Genomic DNA, 19008 nt, shown 5'->3' with positions numbered 1-19008 from the left:
TTGATGGATCAAGCAACTTTAGTGGGTGATTAGTTTAGTCAAGCTAACATAGAGTGAATTGTGTGAAGTTGAGGAACAGAAGGTAAAAATTGCAGGGAAATTAAAGTTGCAGAATGTAAATGGGCGGAAGCTTAAAGAGCAAGAAATGTAAATTGCAAGAATCTTAAATGACAAGAAATATAGATTGCATCAAATGTAAAGGGAATTGGGAATTAGATTTGCAGAAATTAAACAAGGAAAAGTTAAATTGCAACAAGCAGAGAAGTAAAAGATGGATTTGATTGATTCCGGACCAAAACAGAAATGTAAATAAACATGAAAAGCAATAAACAGAGAATGTAAAATTGGAATTAAGATCTCAGGACCCAAGAGACTAGATAACCAAGTCTAGATCTCAATGCCTTCCTAGATCCAACAAGAACAATTGCAAGGGAAATGTAAATTGCAGAGAAAGTAGATGAAGAGCAATTAACAGAAAATTCGATTCAATTAAGCAGTAAAGAAAGCAGAGAGAAATCTCAGAGGGAGAATGAAATAGAACACCTTCAATTCTCCACCCAAGACTCAAAACAAAGATGAAAATTAAAGAGAGAGTTCTCTAATCCTAATGCTCCCTAGTGGAGCCAGCCTCCTCACAAATATGAAAATGATGCCTTATATAGGCTTTACAAAATGGAAATGAAAATGAAATTAAAAACAAATTACAATTAAATGAAATTCCTATTTTATCTATTTCTTGTGCCTTTGAGTGATGATCATTTGGGCCCTTGCTCTTGATGGAATTGGGTTGATAAAGGCCTTGGTTGATTGCTCTTGGAGTTTGAAGAGGAACCGAATTGAACCGGGTTGATTTTGCAAAAGTTGGACCAAAAGTTGGAGCTAAAGTTAGGGGTCTAAATTTGGCTCCAAATTTTCATAGAAGCCCACAAAACTTGCTGGTATAAACGTTGGTGCCAACGTTAGGGGTCTAACTTTGACCCTAACGTTGGCCTCCCTTATGCACATTTATGGCGCCAACTTTGTCCTCTTGTCATGTTGCCAATTTTATGCCCAATATAGACGATCATATATGGTTGGAAAGCTCTAAATGTCAGCTTTCTAACCCACTTGGAATCACTTCAATTGGACATCTACAACTCAAGTTATGATCATTTGAAGAGGGCATGGTCGCTGGCTTTGGTGTGCAGCGTTTGAGGTAACGTTTGCCTCAAACGTTGTCGAAAACGCCAGTTCTGGAGGCTCAAACGTATTGTCCACCCCATACTATTATACATTTCTGGAAAGCCCTGGATGTCTACTTTCCAATGCCGTTGGGAGCACATTATTTGGAGCTCTACAGCTCGAGTTATACTCCGTTGAAGGTGCAGAGGTCAGTTGGCCTCACTGCATGTTGCCACCATGTTCGTTTATGCACATTGCGGGGCAGTTTTCTCCCTCAATTTTAGTGTCCACCATGCAGTGCCATATATGCTTGGAAAGCTCTTGATTCCTACTTTCCAATGCTTCTTGAATCACCTCATTTGGAGCTCTGTAGCTCAAGTTATTCTTGTTGGAAGTATACCCTTTCAAGCTGTTGTGGTGTGTGGCGCCAACGTTAGCCTCAAAGTTAGGGGGCTAACGTTGGCGCAAACTTTTGCTCCTCTCCCTTATATTTTCATGTGCCAACGTTAGCCTCCAAGTTAGGGGTCTAACGTTGGCGCAAACGTTGGGTGGCCAGGGAGGAGTTTCTCATGCCAACGTTAGCCTCAAAGTTAGGGGGCTAACGTTGGCGCAAACTTTTGGTGCCCAGGGGAGAAATTCATGTGCCAACGTTAGCCTCCAAGTTAGGGGTCTAACTTTGAGGCTAACTTTTCACCCAAAAGTTTTTGCTTCCTGGTTCAACTTATTCCATTGTCCTCTCTTTACTCCTAGCCATTCCTTCTTGCTTCACCCTTTCTCCAAGCCTTCTTCACCTATCATTAATCAACCAAACACATCAAAGCTATGCTCAAAATCATGAGATATTCATTCTTTCATAATATGTGACAATTTTAGCATAAAACCTCATGAAATAGCATGAATTCATACATGGTTGATTAAATCAAAGGAAGCATGAAAATCTACCCACTTGGTTTGCTTATGGCTCAAGAAAGTGCATAAAACCTATTGAAAACAAAGGAAAAAGGCATAGAAAAACATGACATGATGACATGTCATCACAACACCAAACTTAAACCTTGCTTGTCCCCAAGCAAGAAAAGAATCATGCAATAAAGATTGACAATCCAAGGTAAGAAGAATAGCAACTCAATGTTCATGGTAAGCTAGTTTTCTAAGCATGCTACAATCACAAAAGAAATGTAAATGATTGATGCTTCCATCTAGCTCAATTTATGAAATCTTTCTTTTATATTTCTTCCTTGAAACAAACTTTTGATTTTCTTATTTAGCTTCTCCTTTTGGGTGCTTTGCCCCATGAGTTGATAACAAAGCTACGACTTCTAAATGCTTTGTTTTCAAGTATTACCACTTGATACATAAGCACCACAAGCATTTGATTAGAGGACTTCATTAAGCTCATTTTTCTTTTCTTTTCTTAACTCTCTAATCATTGATGCTCAGAGCCTTGAGCTTTGAGGGAGTGCTTTTGCACTTTGAGCCTAGCCTTGACTTCTAAGTGTTTTGTTTTCAAGCATTTGGCTTGATACATAAACACCACAAGTACTTAGCAAATAAATTGCCATTGGTACTCAGAGCCTTCAGCTTTCTCACTCTTTCCCTTTTTCTTTTCTTGCTTTATTTTTGCATTTGCTTCTTCAAGGTTTTTATGATTTTCAAAAGATTTCACAAAATGTCCTAGATGAAAACTTCAATTAAATAAAATCTAATGCAATTAAGCAACAATCAAACATACTAGCTTACCAATACTTTTATGCACATGCTAAAATCTTCTTTAATGCCTTGTTTGTTTATGATCATGATACTTTGTTGCTTTTGAATTCACAAAACTCAAGTTGGTATTCATAATGACACAGCACCATGTTGCAAATTAAAAATCAACTATGCCTTTTCATACACACATGCATACAGAGAAGGTAAAGACAATCATGCAGTTTATAGTGCTTGAAACAAATGAGAGGAAAAGGAACTTTACAACCTTGTAGTTCATCTTCTCTATTGTTGTCATTTTCCTCCCATTCTCTTCCTTCCCATACCAAACTCAGAATGCTTGCTTATCCTCAAGCAACTATTAGAACCGTGGCTATGGGGCTAAGATGGATCATGAATGTCTTACACAAGGAATGTTAGTAGTACATGTGTTTCAAGCAAGCAAAATTAAAGATAATAATCAAGGCACAAGATACAGAGACATTGTGATTGCATACTTAAGAAGGTGAGCATAATACTTTGCATAGAAGATAAGTGGCACACCAAACTTAGTGTGACACTTTCACTTTGGAATCAATGCAAGTATTCAGTCAAGATTTGAAGCAAATTGTGTTGCATAGCAACACCAAACTTAGAATGCAATCCTATGTCCATTTATTTGAACTAAAACTAAACAAAAGAAACTGTTATATGTTAAATACAATCACCAAATGAAGAGTCTGTTATGAATAAGGATGTCTTGGTGATGTATTAACAAAAACAGTTAATGAAGGAAAGCATTAAAAACAAGTAAATAAATGAAACAAAGAGAAAACAAAAATTATCCAACTAAGAAGAAAAATAACACTGTAAAAGGCAATATGATTATGCAGACAAGTGATGTTGCTGGATTGATTTGCATAGAAAAATAGGTGACACACCAAACTTAGAATCTTGGTGTGTCACTTTCATGTAAAATTGATGCAATCATCCATGAAGATGGAAAACAGTTTGTTGCAGGGCAACACCAAACTTAGAATGTAACCATATGCCAATTTATTGAAATTTAAACAAAGCAAGGAAAAGAAATGTACCTACTGTCTACCTGTTCTTTACTTTCTTCCTCTTCTTCCAATTTGTTAAGAGAAATGACTTCAAAGGAGGAGAAGATTCAGCTATTACCCCTTGTCTTGGTCTCTCCTCAGCAAGCTTTCTTTTGTACATGGCTTGATTGAGCTTGCTTGCTATTGGTCCAGGGGTTGGATTGCTTGTGGTTGACCTCCTCTTGAATGTTGTCCTTGGTAGTTTGGTCACAATCCTCTTTTCGGTGCTTTTGTCAATTGCCTTCACTTCTTTGAATCCATTTTTTGGTGGTTGTGTGATTGTTGGAGTTTTGTCTTCATCAAGAGTCTCTTGCAATGGTGGTTCTGTGAATTCTTCCTTCATGTACTTCTTTGCCTCACTTGAGTTTGGAATGACTTCTTCACTTTCTTGCTCCTCCACTTCCTCTTTTACACCCAACATTTGTTTCAATCGCTCTATCATGGGGGAGGTTTGTCGATCTTCCCAACATTTCTTCATCTCCTCGTCATACCTTTCAATCATGGATTCAGATGTTGAGGCATTTTGGTCCAGGGAGGTTTGTGAGAGTTGTGAGTTTTCATGTTCTCTTGTCATCTCAAGTGCAGTTTCAGGTTCAACCACCTCATTCTTCATTGAAAGTTCACTTGATGCAGTGGCCTCCTTATCTTGCTTTTCCACTTCCTCACCCACACATTTGTCTTCATCCTCACTGGTTGATGGTTCTAAGTTTCCCCTTGTTTGCTCTAAGGACCCATTTATCTGCTCGAGGATGGTTTCTTCCCAAGATGGGGATTTTGTGTAAAATTCCACTAGTTTTCTCTGTATTTCAATGCCTTCACGGTATTCCTCATCTGTTAATTCAAGAGATGAAGGTCGAGAGTAATTTTGGTGAAGTGAATGTGTTGTGGTGAAGTTGTGTTGAGGGGTGTGGAATGAGTTGTGTGATCGATGGGATGACTGGTATGGATTTTGGAGGAAACTTTGTGTTGAGGCATAATCAAGTGATGAAGAACTTTCAAATGAGAAACTGGGACGTGAGGGTGGATGCTTTTCCATTCTTTGGCGATGCTTCCATCTTCCATGAGGATAATGATATGAATCATTTTGTGGTGGTGGTTGGTATCCCATATGATTCTCTTTCTCATCTTGTGGTTCTGAAGCATAGCTCCATGAATTGGAGTGCCCAGAATTTGAAGTTTCTTGGTGATATCCCCAGCCATCATTAGAGATTGGTGATGGTGGTTGATATCCCATAGAATTTGTTTGATCATAAGATGAGTTGAACTCCATTTGAGTTTTGTAAAACACACAACCAAGGAAAATTGAAATTACTCATATCAGAGATGAGAATTTCTTAGTGAGGCAAAAACTCAAACACCTTGGTTTCACTTTGAAACAGAAAACAAAAATAAAGAAAATGCTTGATCTAGACTTCTCACCCACTTAATCATTGTTGATCTAATCAATCCCCGGCAACGGCGCCAAAAACTTGATGAGATATTTTGGAGGAAAAATAAATTTCTCCCAAAATACCCAAAACTAACCGGCAAGTGTACCGGGTCGTATCAAGTAATAAAAACTCACGGGAGTGAGGTCGATCCCACAGGGATTGAAGGATTGAGCAATTTTAGTTTAGTGGTTGATTTAGTCAAGCGAATCAAGATTTGGCAGATGGTTTTGTGACTTGCAGAATTAAATTGCATTGAAAGTAAAGAGTGCAGGAAATTAAATTGCTGAATCTTAAGGAACAAGAAATTAAATGGCAGAAACTTAGAGTGCAAGAAATGTAAATTGCGGAATCTTAAAGTGCAAGGAATGTAAATTGCTTGAAATGTAAAGGGGATTGGGGTGTGGAATTGCAGAAATTAAACAAGGAAAAATTAAATTGCATCAAACAGAAGAGGGAAAGGGAATTGGGATTGAACCGGATATGAAGCAGTAAAGTAAATGAACATTAAAAGCAAGAAATAGAGAATGTAAAATTGAGATCTCAGGGCCCAGAGACTAGAAAACCAAGTCTAGATCTCAATGCCTTCCTAGATCCAACAAGAACAATTGAAAGGAGAATGTAAATTGCAAAGAAAAGAGATGAAGAATCAAGTAACAGAAACGGAAATTCAAATTCAGTAAATAAAGCAGAGAGATCCAAGATTGAGATTGAAACAGAATTTCTTCAATTCTCCAATCCAAGATCCAAGACAAGTGTAATTGAAATTGAAAGCAATGAAAACAAAGAAAGTAAAGTTCACTAAATAACCAAAAGCTCTCCGAGAACTATTATGAAAATTCTAAAAGGAAAGCTCTCCGAAGAACTTGAATTCTATCCTATTTATACACTTTCTTTAAATGATCTTCAAGCCTTGAGTTGGGCCTTTGCTCTTGGTGGAATTGGGTTGAAAGAGGCCTTGGTTGATTGCTCTTGAAGTTTGAAGAGGAACCGAAGTGAACCAATTGAACCGGTTTTGAGGTTAGCAAAAGTTGGACCAAAAGTTTGAGCCAAAGTTAGGGGTCTAACTTTGGCTCCAACTTTTTATAGCAGCAAACACATTTTACTGGTATGAACGTTGGTGCCAACGTTAGGGGTCTAACTTTGACCCTAACGTTGGCAATGCCTTGTGCTAGTGGCGCCAACGTTAGCCTCCAAGTTAGGGGGCTAACGTTGGCGCAAACGTTGGCCCTTCTCCCTTTGTAATTCATGTGCCAACGTTAGCCTCCAAGTTAGGGGGCTAACGTTGGCACAAACGTTGGATGGCCAGGGAGGAAATTTCAAGTTCCAACGTTAGCCTCCAAGTTAGGGGGCTAACGTTGGGGCTAACTTTTTGCTTCCTGGTTCAATTTCACTTATTCCATTGTCCTCTCTTCACTCCTAGCCATTCCTCTTTGCTTCAACCTTTCTCCAAGCTTTCTTCACCTATCATTAATCAACCAAACTCATCAAAGCTATGCTCAAAATCATGAGATATTCATTCTTTCATAATATGCAACAAATATAGCATAAAACCTCATGAAATGGCATAAATTCATATATGGTTGGTTCAATCAAGGGAAACATGAAAATCTACTCACTTAGTTTGCTTGTAGCTTAAGAAAGTGCATAATTCTAATGAAAACAAAAGAAAAAGACTAGTTAAAATAGGCTAGGATGACTTGTCATCAACCTGGAAGGCGAAAGAAGGAGGTTGGGGTACAGAGGTGGCTGGGGGTGGTGGCGGTGACGTCCGGCATGGCAGCTGGCGGCGGTGGGCACAGCGGTTGCTGGCGCGGCTGTTTGGGGCAGGGGGAAGGGATAGGATAATGGGGGTAGGGGAAGATAGGAAGGGGGTGGGTGCGGCTGGGACGGACGGTGGCGGTGGGTGGTGGTTTGCGGAGGGCAGTGGCGGAGAGGGGGGGAAGGGGAAGAAAGAAGAAGAAAGAAAGGGGGGAAGAGGGGGTTGGGTGGCGGTGGCGTCTGGGTGGTCGGCGGTGTCAAGCGGTGGTCGGGGCGGCGGCAATGGTGGTTGGGTGGTGGTTGAGAGTAGAAAAAGAAGAGAGGGAGAAGAGGGTTGGGGGGCTGCACGACTGATAGGGTTCGCGTGGCTTGGGGGTTATATTTTCAAATCCACGCGATCGCATGAGGGACGCGGTCGCATGATGGGGTGAAAATGGAGGTGACGCGATCGCATAGGTCGCGCGATCGCATGAAAGGGATAGAAGAGGGGATGACACGATCGCGTGGGCCGCGCGATCGCATCGCTGGAAATTGTGCTAAACGCACGACTCCAGTGTCGTTTCAGCGCAACTCTCTATCTCCTTCTGGGGTGATGTGCAATCCATGCGACGCGATCGCGTCGCTCACGCGGTTGCGTGGGATTGGTTGTGTGCATGTGACGCGATCGCATGGGGCATGCGGTCGCGTGGTCCATTTTGTGCTAAACGCACCAGGGCCGCATGATTCCAGCCTAACTTTCTGGATGTTGGATCTTTACGCCGATCTCCAGGTCACGCGGTCGCGTGGATGACGCGGTCGCGTGGGAAGTGTAGTTCGCCATTTGACGCGATCGCATGGGTGATGCGGTCGCGTCGCGCATCCCTTTTTTTTTACGCATGAAAAATGCAGAATGCAATGATTAATGTGAATGCTATGCATGATCCCAGGTTTAATAAAACAAAATAAAACTCAAAAACAAAACTAAATAAAATTAAAAGTGTAATAAGAATAATCATACCATGGTGGGTTGTCTCCCACCTAGCACTTTTGGTTAAAGTCCTTAAGTTGGACATTGGAAGGGCTTCCTGTTATGGTGGCTTGTATTTAAATTCATCCAGAAATCTCCAACAATGCTTGGAATGCCAATAGCCTCCGGGGTCCCAAACTAGGCATGTGAAGCTTCTGATCAGCTTCAAGTAGATTTTCAGGCTCCTGGGATGACGAATGTCAGAATAGAATCCATGATCCCGAGCTTTGTTTTTAAATCTGCCTCCGTCTTGATCTATATTTACCCATCCAGGCGGTTTAGGAAGTAGATTCTCACCATGGTGACCAAACGTTTTCCGAGATCCATGCAATTGAGCTTGATACCAATCCGTGTACTTCGAGGTGAAGCGTGGAACCTTATTGAACCTTGTGCACCAGCTCTGAGCACGAGCCATTTCCCTCTTACTCTTAAAGCCACAGAGAGCTCTAAGCTGGCCATCTGTTTCAAGTAAACCATATTCAAGTGAATAAGTGAAGTTAAGGGTTAAGGATTGTACCCACTTGAAGCTTGTATTAGGTGGTAATGGCCTTGGGGTAGGTGTTTCTGGAGGTTCTGTAAGTTCTTCTCCCTCGTGCTCTTCTGTTAAATCCTCCACTTCTTCGCAAGATTCTTCAAATGCATATGCACCCTGGTCAAAGTCTTCTATGTCTTCCTCATCACTCGAGTCATAGATTGGAGGTTGAGAGAAATCCACCTCTACATCATCTTCGTATTCATTTGGGGAAGATTCTTCGATCTCAGAGAATTCACTTGCGGATGCAAGTTTATCACTAAGAAAACTTGACTTGTGACTATCGTCATCAAGAGAATTTGCTTCTTGGATTATTCCTTCTGATTCTTCATAAACGACTTGCCTTGGGGATTGTGCGCTATCCTCCTTAGCATTAACTGTAGCGTCCTTGACGGAGTTCTCCTCAGCTCTGAATTCCCATGGAGGTTCAGCATCTCCTAGATCTTCAACCAACTCCTCTTCTTGTACAATGACAGCTTTTTCTACTTGTTCTAGTACGAATTCGTGCTCTGTCTTGTCCACTGAAGTTTCTAATATCTCCTTCATGCTACGCTCTTCATTAGATTGTCCACATGGGGTTGTGGTTGGTCCTTGAATGTTCGCGCGTCTAGAAGCCAATTGAATTACTGCTTGCTCCAGTTGTCGAATGGTTGTTTGAAGTTTATTCACTGTTTCCTTGAGGTGAACCTCTGATTCTCGGGGTGCTGGATTTGGATATGAAACACGGGGAAGTGGTGGTGCTTGGGAGTGAGTGGATTGGAACTGGGGTGGAAAAGGATCATATGGTGGCGAATGGTGAAAAGAAGCTTGTGAGTGTGGTGGTTCGAGGTTATGTTGAGAGGATGGTCTATAGGCACGGGGTGGGGCTTGTTGGTAGTTACAAGGCTGTCCACCATATCTATCAGCTGGGTGTGCATTGTAGAATGGTCGTTGTCCATGATATCTTGGAGGGTGTTGTTGCCTAAAGGGTTGATTAGATCCTCTTGGCTCCATCCGTCCTTGATTAGTCTGACCTTGATGCATATTCCTGCTGCAACTTCTATTTCCTTCAACAAAGTTAGAACTAAACTCAAAGCGAGAGGGGTGAGAATTCATGGTAGCAAATAGAAATAAAAAGGAAAGACAAAAATAAATGAACAAGCAAAAGAAAAATATTTACAATAATCAATAATAAGGCACACGTTAGCAGTTCCCCGGCAACGGCGCCATTTTGATGAGAGAACTTTTGCGTGGTCTAGAAAATTGCGGATGAATCGTCGTTGCAAGTATAGTTTCTAAACCTTCAAAAGTCCTTTCATACAAACGTTTTGGTTGTCACAAGTAACAAACCCCTTAAAAATTATTAACCGAGTATTCAAACCTCGGGTCGTCTTCTCAAGGAACTGCAGGAAAGTATGTTCTTATTATTGGCTATAAAGGTTGTAATCGGGGTTTAGAAGATGAGAAGCAAGTGATTTAAATGGCAATTAAAATCAATAAATAACTGTAAAGCAACTTTTGGCAGGGTAAGAGAAATTGGAAGTCCAACTTGGTTATCCCTCTCAACAATAATGAAAGTTGAATCTTAATTCCTCTTAGTTAACCTTTAAAGCAAAGGAAAGTCAAGGGACTAATTAGTTTGACCTTCGAATCCTATTTATTTCCTAAGAAAAAGTTGGGATTATTGAAGTTCAGTTCAATTAGCAAGATAACGATTATCAATTATGCTGAGTTTGATAATGTTGAGTTACTGATTTCTTAACCAAGACCAAAAGGGGAAAAAGTAAAATTGCTGGAATAAAAATGTCCTTAGATGGGAAGCAAAAATATCTTAATTCAAAGAGAACAATAATAAACTGAAATACCTCAAATAATCATTAATTCAAATCATAACATGGAAACGGTTCATAAGCCAAATTGGCAACATTTATAGATACGAATAAAAGCATTAAAGTAAAAGTAGCATAGAAACATAGATTAAAGTAAATATTAAACCTGGATCGAGAGTCACTCTTAAAAACTAAGAGAAGTCATAAATCCTAATCCTAAGAGAGAGAGAGAGAGGAGAGAACCTCTCTCAAACTAAATCTAAATAATGGAAAGTGAAAATTGGCGAGCTCTCTCTGAATGGATGCATTCCCCCACTTCATAACCTCTGGTCTATGCCTTCTAGACTTGGATTTGGGCCAAAAAGGGCTTCAGAATTTGCTATGAGCGTTTTCTGCAATTTCTGGTGCGTGACCTCTGTCACGCGTCCGCGTGGGTCACGCGGTCGCGTCATTCGGAGCTTTTCCTTGCCACGCGGTCGCGTCAGTCATGCGACCGCGTCACTGCTTCTTTGCGCTTGGCATGCGTCCGCGTCGCCCATGCAATCGCGTGGATGCTAATTTCTTCAGAAGCTCCGTTTTGTGCTTTCCTTCCAATTTTGTATGTTTCCTTTCCATCCTTTAAGTCATTCCTATCTTAGAAGATCTGAAAACTGCTCAACACACTAATCACGGCATCGAATGGAATTAAAGGTGATTAAAATAATTAATTTAAAAGCATAGGAAATATGTTTTTCACATACATCACATAATAAGGAAGGAGAGTAAAACCATGCAATTAACATGAATAAGTGGTTGAAGGATTGAATAAATCACTCAAATTAAGCACAAAATATATCATAAAATATGGGTTTATCAGTCTAACAGAGAGATAAAGCGCATACTGGAGAAGATAGTCAAGCCTCATAGGAAGGACTGGAGCACCAGACTTGTAGATGCGCTCTGGGCTTATCGGACAGCGTACAAGACACCCATCGGGATGAGTCCCTTTCGCCTAGTCTATGGCAAAGCTTGTCACCTCCCAGTGGAGGTAGAACACAAGGCTTTCTGGGCTATGAGGGAATGCAACATCGGATTTGAGAAGGCTGGTGCTGAGAGGAAGCTACAACTGGCAGAACTGGAGAACCTTCGACTCGAAGCATATGACAACTCCAGGTTGTATAAAGAGAAGGTGAAGGCTGTGCATGACAAGCATATCAAAAGAAGACATTTCAGACCTGGGGAGCTAGTTCTCCTCTACAACTCAAGGTTGAGACTCATGCCAGGCAAGCTGCTGGTGCACGAAATTGTGATCTCCAGGCTCGAACAAATCCTGGTAATGGCTCCAAAGCTTGGTGCTCTGATCTTAATTCATAATTGTCACAACTTCGATACAACTAACCAGCAAGTGCACTGGGTCGTCCAAGTAATACCTTACGTGAGTAAGGGTCGAATCCCACGGAGATTGTTGGTATGAAGCAAGCTATGGTCACCTTGTAGATCTTAGTCAGGCAGATATAAAGTGATAATGGAGTTTTCGAAATTTAATAATAGAATAGGGATAGAGATACTTATGTAATTCATTGGTGAGAATTTCAGATAAGAGAATGGAGATGCTTTTCGTTCCTCTGAACCTCTGCTTTCCTGCTGTCTTCATCCAATCAGTCTCACTCCTTTCCATGGCTGGCTTTATGCAAGGGCATCACCGTTGTCAGTGGCTACATCCCCTCCTCTCAGTGAATAATATGCTCACACACCCTGTCACAGCACGGCTATTCATCTGTCGGTTCTCGATCATGCTGGAATAGGATTCACCCTCCTTTTGCGTCTGTCACTAACGCCCAACAATCGCGAGTTTGAAGCTCGTCACAGTCATTCAATCATTGAATCCTACTCAGAATACCACAGACAAGGTTTAGACCTTCCGGATTCTCTTGAATGCCGCCATCATTCTAGCTTACGCCACGAAGATTCCGGTTAGGAGATCTGAGAGATATTCATTCTAGCTTATTTCACGTAGAACAGAAGTGTTTGTCAGGCACGCGTTCATAAGGGGGAAGGATGATGAGCGTCACACATAATCATCACCTTCATCACGTTCTTGGGTGCGAATGGATATCTTAGAAGCGAAATAAGAAGAATTGAATAGAAAACAGTAGTACTTTGCATTAATCTTTGAGGAACAGCAGAGCTCCACACCTTAATCTATGGAGTGTAGAAACTCTACCGTTGAAAATACATAAGTGAAGGTCCAGGCATGGCCGAGATGGCCAGCCCCCTAAACGAGATCAATAGTCTCCTAAGATGAACAATGGAATAAAACTGAGACCAAAGATGGTCAAAAAGACGTCTAATACAATAGTAAGAGGTCCTATTTATAATAAACTAGTCACTAGGGTTTACATGAGTAAGTAATTGATGCATAAATCCACTTCCGGGGCCCACTTGGTGTGTGTTTGGGCTGAGCCTGAGTGTTGCACGTGCAGAGGCCATTTGTGGAGTTGAACGCCAGTTTCTGTGCCAGTTTGGGCGTTCAACTCTGGTTTTGGATCCTTTTCTGGCGCTGGACGCCAGATTTGGGCAGAAGGCTGGCGTTGAACGCCAGTTTACGTCGTCAATTCTTGGCCAAAGTATGGACTATTATATATTGCTGGAAAGCCCTAGATGTCTACTTTCCAACGCAATTAGAAGTGCGCCATTTCGAGTTCTGTAGCTCCAGAAAATACACTTTGAGTGCAGGGAGGTCAGAATCCAACAGCATCAGCAGTCCTTCTTCAACCTCTAAATCTGATTTCTGCTCAAGTCCCTCAATTTCAGCCAGAAAATACCTGAAATCACAGAAAAACACACAAACTCATAGTAAAGTCTAGAAATGTGAATTTAACATAAAAACTAATGAAAACATCCCTAAAAGTAACTAGATCCTACTAAAAACATACTAAAAACAATGCCAAAAAGCGTATAAATTATCCGCTCATCACAACACCAAACTTCAATTGTTGCTTGTCCCCAAGCAACTGAAAATCAAATAGGATAAAAAGAAGAGAATATACTATAAATTCCAAACTATCAATGAAACAGAGCTTCAATCAAATGAGCGGGACTTAAAGCTTTTTGCCTCTTGAATAGTTTTGGCATCTCGTTTTATCCATTGAGGTTCAGAATGATTGGCATCTATAGGAACTCAGAGTTCAAATAGTGTTATTGACTCTCCTAGTTCAGTATGATGATTCTTGAACACAGCTTCTTTATGAGTCTTGGCCGTGGCCCTAAGCACTTTGTTTTCCAGTATTACCACCGGATACATAAATGCCACAGACACATAATTGGGTGAACCTTTTCAGATTGTGACTCAGCTTTGCTAAAGTCCCCAATTAGAGGTGTCCAGGGTTCTTAAGCACACTCTTCTTTTGCTTTGGACCTTGACTTTAACCGCTCAGTCTCAAGTTTTCACTTGACACCTACACGCCACAAGCACATGGTTAGGGACAGCTTGGTTTAGCCGCTTAGACCAGGATTTTATTCCTTTAGGCCCTCCTATCCACTGATGCTCAAAGCCTTGGGATCCTTTTTATTTGCCCTTGCCTTTTGGTTTTAAGGGTTATTGGCTTTTTCTGCTTGCTTTTTCTTTTTCTTTCTATTTTTTTTTCTATATTTTTTTTCTCCCTTTTTTTTTTTCTTCTGCAAGCTTTGTTCTTTGCTGCTTTTTCTTGCTTCAAGAATCATTTTTATGATTTTTTAGATTATCAAATAACATGTCTCCTAGTCATCATTCTTTCAAGAGCCAACATATTTAACATTCTTAAACAACAACTTCAAAAGACATATGCACTGTTCAAGCATACATTCAGAAAATAAGAAGCATTGTCACCACATCAATATGATTAAACTAAGTTCAAGGATAAATTCGAAACTCTTGTACTTCTTGTTCTTAAAGTTATGAATGTCCTATGAATCCACCTTAGTGATGGTGGCGTTTCCTTCTTGAGGAACCAATGATGTCCTTGAGCTCTTCTATGTCTCTTCCTTGTCTTTGTTGCTCCTCCCTCATTGCTTTTTGATCTTCTCTTATTTCATGAAGCATGATGGAGTGCTCTTGATGTTCCACCCTTAGTTGTCCCATATTGGAACTCAATTCTTCTAGGGAGGTGTTGATGTGCTCCCAATAGTTTTGTGGAGGAAAGTGCATTTGAGGCATTTCCGGAATCTCATGGAAATGAGCTTCTTGCGCCTCTTGAGCTCCATGACTGGGCTCTCTTGCTTGCTCCATCTTTTTCTTAGTGATGGGCTTTTCCTCTTTAATGAGGATATCTCCCTCTATGTCAGTCCCAGCTGAATTGCATAGGTGGCAAATGAGGTGAGGAAAGGCTAACCTTGCCATGGTGGAGGACTTGTCAGCCACCTTGTAGAGTTCTTGAGGTATAATCTCATGAACTTCCACCTCTTCTCCAATCATGATGCTATGGATCATGATGGCCCGGTCTATAGTAACTTCAGACCAGTTGCTAGTGGGAATGATTGAGCATTGAATAAACTCCAACCATCCTCTAGCAATAGGCTTGAGGTCCAATCTTCTTAGTTGAACCGGCTTGTCTTTGGAGTCAATCTTCCATTGAGCTCCTTCTACACATATGTCCATAAGGACTTGGTCCAACCTTTGATCAAAGTTGACTCTCCTTGTGTAGGGGCGTGCGTTTTCTTCCATGTATGGCAAGTTGAACGCCAACCTCACATTCTCCGGACTAAAATCTAAGTATTTCCCCCGAACCATTGTAACATAGTTCTTTGGATCCGGGTTCTTACTTTGATCATGGTTCTTGGTGATCCATGCATTGGCATAGAACTCTTGAACCATTAGGATGCCGACTTGTTGGATGGGATTTGTTAGAACTTCCCAACCTCTTCTTTGAATTTCATGTCGGATCTCCGGATACTCATTTCTTTTGAGTTTGAAAGGGACCTCAGGGATCACCTTCTTCTTGGCCACAACATCATAGAAGTGGTCTTGATGGGCTTTGGAGATGAACCTTTCCATCTCCCATGACTCGGATGTGGAAGCTTTTATCTTCCCTTTCCCTCTTCTAGAGGATTCTCCGGTCTTAGGTGCCATCAATGGTAATGGAAAAACAAAAAAAACTATGCTTTTACCACACCAAACTTAGAATATTGCTCGCCCTCGAGCAATAAACAAAAGAATAGAAGAAGAAGAAGAAGAAATATGGAGAGGGAGAGGGAGATGTGGTTTCGGCTAAGGAGAGTGTAGAGGGGTGTGTTGTGTGAATTTGGTGAAGAATGGAGGTCTTTATATAGGGAATGGAGGGGGGTATTGGTTCGGCCATATGGGTAGGTTTGGGTGGGAAATTGGTTTTGAATTTTGAAGGTAGGTGGAGTTTATGAGGTAGGTTTATTGGGAAGAGTGGGTGGATGTGAGTGGTGAAGAGGTGATGGGGAAGAGAGTTTGAGGTGATTGGTGAAGGGTTTTTGGGTAAGAGTGTTTATGGGGTTGTGTGAAAGAGAGTGGTGAGAAGAAGTGAGTGGAGGTAGGTGGGGATCCTGTGGGGTCCACAGATCCTGAGTGGATCCTGTGGGGTCCACAGATCCTGAGGTGTTCAAGGATTTACATCCCTGCACCCATTAGGCATGTAAAAATGCCTTTGTATCCAACTCTGGGCGTTCAGCGCCAGGTTGGTGGCCATTTTGGGCGTTCAACGCCCATCTATGTGCCATTTCTGGCGTTGAACGCCAGAACCATGCCTGTTCTGGCGTTCAGCGCCCAGAAGTTGCCCATTTTGGGCGTTCAACGCCAGAACCATGCTCTGTTCTGGCGCTGAACGCCAGACAGATGCTCCTCCAGGGTGTGATTTTTCTTCTGCTGTTTTTGATTCCGTTTTCAATTTTTATATTTATTTTGTGACTCCACATGATCATGAACCTAAGAAAACATGAAAAATAAGAATTAGATAAACATTGGGTTGCCTCCCAACAAGCGCTTCTTTAATGTCAATAGCTTGACAGTGGGCTCTCATGGAGCCTCACAGATGTGCAGAGTTTTGTTGAGACTCTCCAACACCAAACTTAGAGTTTGGATATGGGAGTTCAACACCAAACTTAGAGTTTGGTTGTGGCCTCCCAACACCAAACTTAGAGTTTGACTGTGGGGGCTCTGGTTGACTCTGCTTTGAGAGAAGCTTTTCATGCTTCCTCTCCATGGTTGCAGAGGGAGATCCTTGAGTTTTAAACACAAGGGAGTCCTCATTCCATTGAAGGACTATTTCACCTCTGTCAACATCAATCACAGCTCTTGCTGTGCCCAGGAAAGGTCTTCCTAGGATGATGGATTCATCCTCTTCCTTTCCAGTATCCAGGACTATGAAATCAGCAGGGATGTAAAGGCCTTCAACCTTTACTAACACGTCCTCTACTTGTCCATATGCCTGTTTTCTTGAGCTGTCTGCCATCTCTAGTGAGATTTTAGCAGCCTGCACCCCATAGATTCCCAGTTTCTCTATTACAGAGAGGGGCATGAGGTTTATTCCTGAACCAAGGTCACACAGAGCCTTAAAGATCATGGTGCCTATGGTACATGGTATTATGAACTTTCCAGGATTCTGTCTCTTCTGAGGCAATGTCAGTTGATCCAGATCACTTAGTTCATTGATGAACAAGGGAGGTTCAACTTCCCAAGCATCAATGCCAAACAATTTGGCATTCAGCTTCATGATTGCACCAAGAAACTTGGCAGTTTGCTCTTCAGTAACATCCTCATTCTCTTCAGAAGAGGAATACTCATCAGAGCTCATGAAGGGGATAAGGAGGTTCAATGGGATCTCTATGGTCTCTAGATGGGTCTCAGAATCCCTTGGTTCCTCAAAGGGAAGCTCCTTATTGGTCACTGGACGTCCCAGGAGGTCTTCCTCCTTGGGATTCACATCCTCTCCTCTCCTCACAGGTTCGACCATGGCACTTATGTCAATGACCTTGCACTCTCCTTTTGGATTCTCTTCTGTATTGCTTGGGAGAGTACTAGGAGGGATTTCAGTGATCCTTTTACTCAGCTGGCCCACTTGTGCTTCCAAATTTCTAATGGAAGACCTTGTTTCATTCATGAAACTTACAGTGGCCTTAGATAGATCAGAGACTAGATTTGCTAAATTAGAAGCATTTTGTTCAGAGTTCTCTGTCTGTTGCTGAGTGGATGATGGAAAAGGTTTATTATTGTTAAACCTGTTTCTTCCACCATTATTAAAGCCTTGTTGGGGCTTTTGATCCTTCCATGAGAAATTTGGATGATTTCTCCATGTTGAGTTATAGGTGTTTCCATAAGGTTCACCTAAGTAATTTACCTCTGCTATTGCAGGGTTCTCAGGATCATAGGCTTCTTCTTCAGAAGATGCCTCTTGAGTACTGTTGGATGCAGCTTGCATTCCATGCAGACTCTGAGAAATCATATTGACTTGCTGAGCCAATATTTTGTTCTGAGCCAATATGGCATTCAGAGTATCAACCTCAAGAACTCCCTTCTTCATAGGCGTCTCATTATTCACAGGATTCCTTTCAGAAGTGTACATGAACTGGTTATTAGCAACCATGTCAATGAGTTCTTGAGCTTCTGCAGACGTTTTCTTTAGGTGAATGGATCCACCTGCAGAAGTGTCCAATGACATCTTTGATAACTCAGATAAACCATCATAGAATATATCCAGGATGGTCCATTCTGAAAGCATGTCAGAAGGACACTTTTTGGTCAACTGTTTGTATCTTTTCCAAGCTTCATAGAGGGATTCACCTTCTTTCTGTCTGAAGGTTTGAACATCAGCTCTAAGCTTGCTCAGCTTTTGAGGAGGAAAGTACTTGGCTAAGAAAGCCGTGACCAGCTTATCCCAAGAGTTCAGGCTGTCTTTGGGTTGAGAATCCAACCATAATCTAGCTCTGTCTCTTACAGCAAAAGGGAAAAGCATGAGCCTGTAGACTTCAGGATCTACTCCATTAGTCTTAACAGTATCACATATCTGCAAGAATTCAGTTAAGAACTGAAAAGGATCTTCAGATGGAAGTCCATGAAACTTGCAGTTCTGCTGCATCAGAGAAACTAATTGAGGTTTCAGCTCAAAGTTGTTTGCTCCAATGGCAGGAATGGAGATGCTTCTTCCATGTAAATTGGAATTAGGTGCAGTAAAGTCACCAAGCATCTTCCTTATATTATTATTATTTTCGGCTGCCATCTCCTCTTCCTGTTCGAAAATTTCTGAAAGGTTATCTCTGGATTGTTGTATTTTAGCTTCTCTTAATTTTCTCTTCAGAGTCCTTTCAGGTTCTGGATCTGCTTCCACAAGAATGTTCTTATCCTTACTCCTGATCATATGACAAAGAAGAAGGCACAGAAAAATAATAATAATAATGGAGATCCTTTATACCCCAGTATAGGGATCCCTGTGTGAGTAGAAGAAGAGGGGGAGATAAAGGATGTGATGTAAAGGAAGAAACACAACTGTACGGATGGAAGAGATGTGAGATGAGATGTTAGGATATGAATGAATAAATAGAATGA

At 41.3% G+C, this 19008-nt stretch overlaps 1 non-coding gene across 1 annotated transcript; it reads left to right on the top strand.

The window, feature by feature from the left end:
• The first annotated feature begins 18178 nt into the window (after positions 1-18178).
• LOC112788176 (small nucleolar RNA R71) lies at positions 18179-18286 on the top strand. The gene has a single exon (XR_003195552.1). It is a non-coding gene; the product is annotated as a small nucleolar RNA R71 (small nucleolar RNA).
• The last annotated feature ends 722 nt before the right edge of the window (positions 18287-19008 follow it).

Source organism: Arachis hypogaea, chromosome 20 (genome assembly GCF_003086295.3).
Source record: "Arachis hypogaea cultivar Tifrunner chromosome 20, arahy.Tifrunner.gnm2.J5K5, whole genome shotgun sequence".
Classification (NCBI taxonomy): Eukaryota; Viridiplantae; Streptophyta; class Magnoliopsida; order Fabales; family Fabaceae; genus Arachis; species Arachis hypogaea.
This window is presented reverse-complemented; position numbering and strand designations above follow the sequence as displayed.